Source organism: Echinops telfairi, unplaced genomic scaffold (assembly GCF_000313985.2).
Source record: "Echinops telfairi isolate 266 unplaced genomic scaffold, ASM31398v2 ScPeMD7_443;HRSCAF=831, whole genome shotgun sequence".
NCBI lineage: Eukaryota > Metazoa > Chordata > Mammalia > Afrosoricida > Tenrecidae > Echinops > Echinops telfairi.
In genome coordinates, this window is record NW_022104341.1 from 67852947 (window position 1) to 67860754 (window position 7808).

Genomic DNA, 7808 nt, shown 5'->3' on the forward strand with positions numbered 1-7808 from the left:
ACCTGTCAAACATGAGGAGCAAGGCTCTGGCCTTAAGGAGGAGGATTCAGAAGAGAGCCTTACAATCTCAGATCTTGGGTTAGGAATTGTTGTTGTCAAGTGTCATCAAGCAGACGCCAACTCACAGTGACTCATGTAACAGAGGATTCTTATTTGCTTGTGTTTGTTCTAGAATTGTTACAGAAGCAGATTGTCATGTCTTCCTCCCCAGGAGTTGTGGGGTGGATTTGAACCACCACCTTTCGGTCAGCAGCGGAATGTCTAGCCTTTGCAATGTGGACAAAGCAAACACCACTCCAATGGGCAGGGGGGGGGGGGGCCGGCAAGACAGGATGTCATTCCAGTGACTAAAGATGGGGACAGGACAGGCAGCTATAGGAGTGCTTGAGGTTGGCTCTGGTTAAAAGATGTACTCAGCAGAGAAGAACACTCCGAAGAAAATTGTGAAAAAGCAGAAACATCACACTGACTCTTTGAGCATAGCACCGTTGAGAACCCAACCTCTCTGCAGTCTCAATATCCATATTTTCCACATCCTAGTTGACTGACCTATCATTCTGTCTATATTTTTCAGCATTTACCAGGGGCTAAGTATAGCTTTCAATAAACCTTTTTTTAAAAATTCACTGCCGTGGAATCAATCCTGACTCATAGTGACCCTATAGACAAGGTAGAACTTCCCCTGTGGGCTTCTGAGGCTGTTAGAACCCCAAGGCATAGCCACTACACAACCAGGGCTCCTCTTGCTGTACAAAAGGAGAGAAGGTTAGCACTCCCCTTGACTAGGCTGGAAGAAGCCTTTGGGTCTTACAATATGCATACAAGTATAGCTTTTAATTCTGGGGATCAAATGGGGTGCCAAGACAGCCAAGATCCCTTCCCGCCTAAGACTGCTGCCTTCTAGGTCATTCCTTATCTGATCCAGGGACGTCTCTGGTATGCCATAAAAACTCACTCGCCACCTCACTGGTCTCGGACTTGAGACCCAAACCAAACCTCTTAGTCCTTAAAATGCCAATGTGGCAGGAATGACTCCGTCCCATCTACTATATGACTAAGACTTTTCACTTCTTTATAGTTGGCTGAGGAACCGGACAGAGCAAAGCCTGCGGCTGGAAGCACTAGTGGCTCAGCCGGGAGCTGCTGGAGCCCAGACGAGCTGAGCTAACGAAGTAAGCAACCGACCTGTACAATCCCAAATCTTTAGATAAAAATATTAGTAGCTGCTTACAGCAACGGGGGCTCTTGTTTGCAAGCAACAGAAGCAGAGAGGTTCATTGAACAGATGCAGGATGTCATAAAGATTTGAAGGAAGAGCTTAAGAACCAGGCTTCAGAAAGAATAGAAACCCTGGTAGTGTCGGGACTTTCTCCAAACTCCGTGCCTTTTTTGTTTTTTGAAGAGAATGATCCCCCACCACATCTCTCTCTCTAGTCAAGAAAGAAACTCCGAGCATTGTGAAGCGGATGAAGGCAGGTGCAGATCAGTTATAAGGTAACAACTTATCATTTGCTCTCCCTTTGGGCCCAGTCCAAAATGATTGCAGTTTTTAACATTTCCTGCTTTCTTTGCAATGAAGGGTTTTTTCCCTCTGTTTTGTCCAGTCATGGTTGTTGGGTTTGGTGTGGTGGTTGTTGTTTACTTCCTGTTGGTGTTTTTGCATGATTTTCTGTATATGAAATCCAGGATAGGTAAATCTGTAGAGACAGTAACAGGATTAATAATTACCTAGGGGTTGGAGTAAAATGGGTCGCTAACAACAATAAATATGAGAAGAAAATATTCCAAAAATGATAGTGGTGATGATTGCACAACTCTTTTTAATATGATTCAATGATTAAACACTATGATAAGTGAAGTCTATGCCAATAAAAAATATTTTAAAACTATTTCCAGGTGAGAAGGCTCTCGGCCTGGCCTGTTATAGTTCCACCTTTCCCTAGCAAAAGACAGTTCTCGCAAAGTCTACAAGCGATGGAGCCTAGTACTTTCCCAAATCAAACTTGTATGGGGCAGGCAAACACCACGGAATCTACCACCCAATCTGTCCACCATTTCCACTGCCCACATGGAGGCTGTAGAAAAATGTCATGAGGCCCAATAGCAAGACATTCATCCTGAAAGCAATCTCAATTGTGGGGAGCAAGATGGTGACCCAACCCCTAATATTCGTGATAAACTAAGAACTCAGGTGGAGATTTGGGGTGGGATGGATGAAAATAGCATGTAACATCACATTACAGGTAACCTAAAAATCCATTTAAAATTTTTGTTTTTTATTATTCATATATATATAATCCGATCCATCTTTTATTATGATTTTGTTAAATTTTAAATATTAATACATTCACATGATTCATGTCCTTTGGTTCATCCTGCTCTGTGGGACTTGGATGTCTCCACCTTGGGCCATGAACACTGCCATGATGAACTATAAAGACAGAATTCTAGTGATGGTAGCAAAATGAGCTGGAAGGAATAGCACATTGCCATGCAGGTGACTCAGACTCACAGGGTAAAACTGCCCCCGGTGGGTTTCCAAGACTAAATCTTTACAGAAATAAAAAGTTTCATCTTTGTCCCAAAGAACAGCTGGTGGCTTCGAATTGGCGACCTTATGGTTACCAGCCCCATATTTAACCCACTGGGCCACCAGGGCTCCTTTGGGAGGAACATATCACTGCCACTGAGTCAATGCTGATGCATAGCAACGCCCCTGTGAGTTTCTGAGACAGTAACTTTTTACAAGAATAGAAAGTCCAGGCTTTCTCCCTCAGAGCTGCTGGTGGTTTTGAACTGCCAACCATGCAGATCACAGCTCAACACGTGACCACCACACCACCAGGGCTCCTGGAAGGAGCATAGGTCCTGATAACTTGATGGAACAGCTACATTATACCAGCCATGCACTGTATCAAGAATCCTTGAGTGGCACAAATGGCTGAGTGCACAGCTAATAACTGAAAGGTTGGCAGTTTGAGCCCTCTCAGAGATGTGGCAGAAGGAAGACCTGACCATTTACTTCCAAAATGTCACAGCATGAAAACTCTATAGAGCACAGCTCGGTTCTGCAATGCATGGATTCAGGGGTCTTCCTCTTTTTCCTTCCCCTTCACTTTACCAAACATGAGGTCCTTCTCTATTCGCAAAGTCTACAATAGGTCCTGATCTATTCTGATAACGTGGCCAAAGTACTTGATGAAGTCTAGCCATCCTTGCTTCGAAGGCATATTCTGGCTGTACTTCTTCCAAGGCAGATGTTTGTTCTTTTGCTAATCCATGACACTTTCAATATTCTTTGCCATCATAATAATTCAAATGCATCAATTCTTCTGTGTTCTTCCTTATTCCATGTCTAGCTTTCACATGCATATGAGGTCATTGAAAATACCGTGGCTTGGGTCAGGACCATCTCAGTCCTCAAAGTGACATCCTTGCTTTTCAACACTTTTCAACTGAGATCTTGTGCAACATTTGTCCCCCAGGCAATGCATCATTTGGTTTTTTGACTGTTGCTTGCATCAGCATTGACTGTGGATCCAAGCAAGATGGAATCCTTGACAACGTCGATCTTTCTCTGTTTACTATACGATGTTGTGAGGCTTTGGGTTGTCTTTACATTGAGCAGTCATCCCTACCGAAGGCAGTACTCCTTGTTCTTCAGCAAGTGTTTCAATCCTCTTCACTTTCAGCTAACAAGGTTGTTAATAAGCCGTATCCAATCCGGATGCCAAGTCATTCATGTAGCCCAGTTTCTCAAGTACAGTAAAACCTACAGCCCTAAGATACATCTTTCTTGATTTTAAACCACTCGGGATTCTCTTGGTCTGTTGGGATGACTGCTTCTTGCAGTCATTGTGTTTGCATGAGCACAATGAAGTGTTCTGGAATTTCCATTCTTCTCAACACTATCCAGAAGCTGATAAGATCCGCACGTTCGAATGGCTTTGCATAGTCGATAAAACACAACTAAGCATCTTTCCGGTATTCTTAGCTTTCATTCATGATCCATCTGATGTCAGCAATGATATCCCTCTTTCCACACCCTCTTCTGAATCCAACTTGAATATTTGGAAGCTCCCTGTCGATGTTCTCCTGTAACTGTTGTTGAACAATCTTCGGCAAAAATTTACTTGCATGTGATGGTAATAATACTGTCTGCTAAATTCGGCATTTGGTTCGCTCACCATTCTTTGGAATGGGAATAAACACAGATCTCTTCCCACCACGTGGCCTGGTACAGCTCTTCCAAATTTCTTGGCCTAGACAAGGGAGCACTTCCAGTGTCTCATTAAATTGTTGAAGCATTTCAGTTGGGATTCTGTCAAATCCTGGAACATCCAAGGTTAAGCCACCAATAAATGATGGAGTCCTGATTTTCAGCCCAATTCCAAGGCCTAGAAAAGGTTGAAGCAAGAGAGCTACCCAAGATGTAAATGTTAAGGAGGCACTCATTCTCAGGGACATGCAAACACTGGCTCTGCTTTTGCATTATCCTGACAGTGATGCTCCTTAAACTTTGCAGGCTAGGTGCCTCTCTTGCCTTGTGTCCCTGTTGATGCTACTACCTTCTACCCACTTATAGAGCCACATGAGACTGGCAGAACAAATCACAAATCTGTGCTAGCCTGTTAGTGCATCATTACCATGCAAACATAACTGGTCTTACTCAGAAATTTAAGAAATGTCTTCTTTGATATTTATTATGAGATGTAAGATTCAAAAACTTTTCCATAGCCTCCCTGCTATTTTGAGAACTAATTTTAATCATTCGCTGGCATGGGAATTGAAAAGCGCTTCTGAAATCACTGGCCCTCCCATCCGCTTTCCAAGCAGGCAGTCTTGTTTATATACCATTTCTCCGGGATGAATCATTTGTAGCAAGAGTACAGCTTCCACTTGTCCGCGAGAAACGTTCAAAACAATCTACTCTGCGGTAAAAAAAAAAAAGAAAGAAAAACCACCCTCGGGAGTAACAATAGACGTTCAAAATAAGACGGCTGCTTGTCAGCCTCTCAAAGTCAGAGCACACAATGAAAGTCGCCGTGTGCCATCAGAGTCCTTTGAAAGAAAGAAAAGAAAAGAAACTTCCCTAGTTCTAGCTCTCCCAGCCCCCACCTTCAAAACTGGCTTTTTTTTTTTTTTTTTAACACTTCCTGTAGAAACCTCCGGGCTCCTTTTGCTTTTGGTTTCAAGGTGTGTTTCCACAGGAAACTTCCAGAGACCTGTGCAGAGCCAGGTCCGGGGATGTCAGCGCGTGTTTTGGGAGCCAGGATTTTAGAGGAAACGTGAATCACATATATTCATATCATGCCACACAAGAACTTCTAAAGAAACACATTTTCTGCAGTTGCATGCGAATCCCTCAGAGACAGAGGAAGGGGAGGACACGAAGCAGGGGCTGGAAAAGGAAGCAGAAGTGGACACTACCTGAGGTCTGCACTGTGGTTTGTCCAGCACTCTTAGTCCCAAGGGCTTTACAGGAATCCCCAGAGCCACTCTCCAAGGTGAGTGTTCTCATCTCCATTTTCCAGGTAAGAAAGTTGTAGCTTAGGAGGATTAGGTAACTTGTCCAAGATCACGCAGCTAAGAAAGGGCAAAGCTGGATCCAAACCCAGGTTGACCTGTCCCAGTGCCTATGCTCTTTAAGGTGAGCCTCAAGGAGCTCTAGTGGCACTGTGGGTTAGTGGTTGGACCGCTAACCTCAAGGCGAGTGGTTCAAACCCACAAGCCTCTCCATGGCAGAAAGATGAGGCTGTCCCTATAAAGATTTCCAATCTCAGAAACCTTCCATAGGACCACTAAGGGTCAGAATCAAGTCGATGGTGGTGGGTTTGGTGTTTGTTTTAGTTTCCCTGTCAACCAAAGACTAGACTTCTTATTGAAGGAAAACCCGCTTGATGGAAGGAGCTAGGAAGCCAAGGATCGAGTCCCTGCAGGGAGCCACACAGAAGATCTGTCACAAAGGATTCCATTTTCCTGGGTCTCAGTGTATTCATATATGTGATAAGCAGTAGTGCTAGATGATTGTTGTTGTTTCTTAATATCTTTAAATTTTGGTAAATATACAAGGTGGCTTCAAAAGTTCACAGAAGAATGGTATGAAAAGACAATGGCATCTTCCCACAAACGTGTTGTAGTCCCTCAACTATGTAAGGAAGTGGTTGGCATTTCAGCAGTCCTCACATGTAACGTTCCATGACATTCATCATGTCCATCATTTTGTTCAACCCTTATCTGTTCCCAAATGATGAATGCTTCTTCTGCCCACTGATAGTCTGTGTTTTCATGTCTCCGTTCATCAAAGGCATCCAACAAAAGAACCAAAATAACAGGAAGGGTGAGCGGCAGCCAGGAGCCCTCCCTGTCGCAAGAAGTCCAGGAAAGGCCAGAGAGCTACTAATGGAAAAACAGTGTACCCTCGGCCCGAGTCACTCCCTCTCCTGTCCTCGTCCTCTTTCGCTGAGCTCCTAGCCTTCATCTCTTTGTAACACCCCTTCTGGTCCTGCCTTCCTGCCTGTAGTGCTGGGTTAACAGTGTTTTTAGTCTTCAGTGCTGGATTAAAGGGTTTTAATGCTGATATTTTATTTTTTTTAATTTGACTGAATCACTACAGCCAGAACAATCTTCAAAACATTGATATAACCAGCGCACGCTCCTGCTCAAAATCGCCATTGTCTTCTTAGGACATTGTCTTCTGAGGGAAGACACGTCTATTTGATTTGAAATCCGGTATCATCAGGATCTTCCCTGCTTTTCCCACCTTGTTGTATATCGCGTTCCTTTCGGTTCTCCTCTCTCCAGCCCTCTGCTCTTCCATGCACATGACATTCATCTGTCTAGAATGTCATTCCTTCCGTCTTTGCCTAATTAACTTCGTTCCATACTTCAACCAACTCCTAGTAACTTCAAGCATGTTAAGGACCAAGCATTATGTTCTCAGCAAGACCTTCCTGATTGCCCTGACATGGCCCACTCTCCCTGTAAGCAGTCCCTAAGTAGCAAGGGGAAGCGCTGGTGGTCCAGCAGAATGCTCATATTTCGTGCAAGAAGCCTGGTATTCCCGGCCAAAAGCACCCCACACACGGCTCCCACCTACCCATCTGTGGAGGCTAGCTTGTTGCTGTGGCGCTGAACAGGTTTCAGTGGAACTTCCAGATTAAGGTAGACCAGGGGGAAAGACCAGAAAATCTCCTTCCAAGAAATCAGCCAGTGAAAACCCCATCTATCTGAGCCACAACCGACCAGGGAGAGATGGACAGGGCCAGGCAGTGCTTTGGGCTATTGTGTACAGGAGTACCAGAAGTCAGGGACAACTTCACAGTAGCTGGCAATAGCATGCAATGGGGGCCTTCGTACTTTTGCTGCACTTATCAGAGTTACAGCTCTATCTGTACGCCTGATTATAAGATAATGGGATCCTCTCTCTCCCACCAAGCTGTACGTCAAATGAAAGAGCTTGCACTCGATTTCTGACTGCTAGTGCAGTGTTGCTCCAAACCAAAAAACCATGCTCACTGCCGTCGAGTTGATGCCAACTAGGCCACCAAGGCTCCTCACCGTGTTAGGACTTGGCATTATATGTTGAATGAATGTCGGTTGTCTGGTTTGGAGAGACCAATATCTAGCAGTGGCCATTTTTGACAATACCAATGTAATATTCATGTTTGACTTCCCGAGAGGAAAGATGTAAAAGGAAGGAAAATTCCCAAACACAAGTAATTAGCAGTTGACTACGAGCTTGCTCATAACTCCGAAAACCAAACCCACTGCCATCGGGTCCATTCTGCCTCACAGAACTCACAGGA

The 7808-nt window shown here is 44.4% G+C and overlaps 1 pseudogene; it reads left to right on the forward strand.

Annotated features, from left to right (window-relative positions):
* The first annotated feature begins 743 nt into the window (after positions 1–743).
* On the forward strand, positions 744–836 carry LOC115870256 (annotated as a pseudogene).
* Positions 837–7808: the final 6972 nt, after the last annotated feature.